The sequence below is a fragment of the Chinchilla lanigera genome, unplaced genomic scaffold (genome assembly GCF_000276665.1).
Source record: "Chinchilla lanigera isolate Chin_1 unplaced genomic scaffold, ChiLan1.0 scaffold00014, whole genome shotgun sequence".
Taxonomy (NCBI): domain Eukaryota; kingdom Metazoa; phylum Chordata; class Mammalia; order Rodentia; family Chinchillidae; genus Chinchilla; species Chinchilla lanigera.
This window is the reverse complement of record NW_004955415.1, coordinates 29,490,158-29,491,595: the sequence shown is the minus strand read 5'-3', so window position 1 is coordinate 29,491,595 and position 1,438 is coordinate 29,490,158. Positions and strand designations below refer to the sequence as shown.

The following is a 1,438-nucleotide window of genomic DNA, read 5'->3' as shown; positions in this document are numbered from 1 at the left end:
TTTTTGGTTTTTCTCCGGTACCGGGAACCGAACTCACGACCTTGCGCTTGCCAGGCAGGCGCTTTTAGCCACTGAGCTAAATCCCCAGCCCCCCCTGCTCTGCTTTTGACTTTGAGGACTTGGGTAACTTCACTCAGCCCTGATAACCTCCCAACCCCCAAAAAGGACTTCACTCCTGCTCTCAGCCCAGACACTCCCTGTGCTTCCCCTTTATTAATAGAAATTCCTTACAAAATACATTTAATCACACTTTATAAAATCACATTTGTTATGTCTCCCAAGCATGGACACAGAAAAAGAAAGCAAAGCTCTTTCATAACCTCACCTCCCAGGTAGCCGGTGCTTGTTGACACTAAAGATATTTAGCTGGGCCCCACTGTACGGGATGAGAAGAGCTCAGCCGGGTGGAAGGTAAACATGACTTCAATACAATCAATCTTTAAAGGCAATCACTGCTAACACTGTCTGGAGTTTTGTTCCAAATCAAAAAAAGGAAATCCATAGAAAGGCAAAATAGACATGGCGTGTATGCAACCAGTGCCAGGGCAGCGGTTCAAGGGCCACATCGTTCTACTGCACTAGACACCTTGGCAATCATCCGCACAGCCCTCAGTTTTGATAGCGTCCACACAGCGTCCCACAGCCAGCGGAGCGCTGCATGGACCACGGCTATGTCTACCTCCACTTCCTCTTATGCCAAAAGGGGTTCCTGTCACTGAGGGGTTGTGTGGACGACACTGAAAACAGTACCTGAGAGGCTGGGATGCTACTCAACAATAGCGTACCTGCCTGAGCTCCCAGGTTCCCTCATCAGTCCTGCAAAAAATAAAACAATGTCAGGGTGGGGAGGCAGTGTTATCAGTAGCCGTTCACAGTGGTGAGGTTTCCTATGAGAAACTCTTAGGTGAATACGGGCCATTCTCGAGTGCACTTTCCAATAAGAAATTTTTTAAATCCCAAAGATGTCTCTACACACAGAAAGCCAGTTGTACCTTTGAGCCAAACCATTCAGAATATTATCTCGTAAGGATGAAATGCATGTAGCCTATAGTAGTCACACGCATATACGAGGTATGGTCACAAATACCCTGAATGTTTAAATTTTTTAAAATATATTACAGTAAGACACATTGCTATGAATTGCCTCAAAATCCTTCCTCTGGCTTCAAACACACTCATCCCATGGTTCTTACCACTTTCTGCAGCAGCTTGGAGTCCTCTCTCCTGAGTGTCTTTAGTTGTGCTGTCCTGGCTCCCTTCGTGTCTGAAATCCATTCAAAACATTTCTCTTTCATGGTATTTTGATTTTGAGGAAGAGCCAGGAGTCACCTTGGATAACTGCAAGGGTTCCAGATGCTGTGAATAAGGTGGATGAGGACACAGCATCATGTTTTTATTTGACAGAAATTGCCATAAATGTTTTAAGTCTATTCAGGTC

General features: G+C 45.3%; 1 long non-coding RNA gene across 1 annotated transcript in view; it reads right to left on the bottom strand.

Moving 5' to 3' along the window:
* LOC106148065 overlaps positions 1-1,219 on the bottom strand; it is a 4,446-nt gene extending 3,227 nt beyond the window's left edge. The window contains exons 1-2 of the long non-coding RNA XR_001233198.1: positions 1,194-1,219; positions 786-816 (exon numbers count right to left, since the gene is read on the bottom strand). This is a non-coding gene — a long non-coding RNA (uncharacterized LOC106148065). The remainder of the gene's footprint in view (positions 1-785; positions 817-1,193) is intronic.
* Positions 1,220-1,438: the final 219 nt, after the last annotated feature.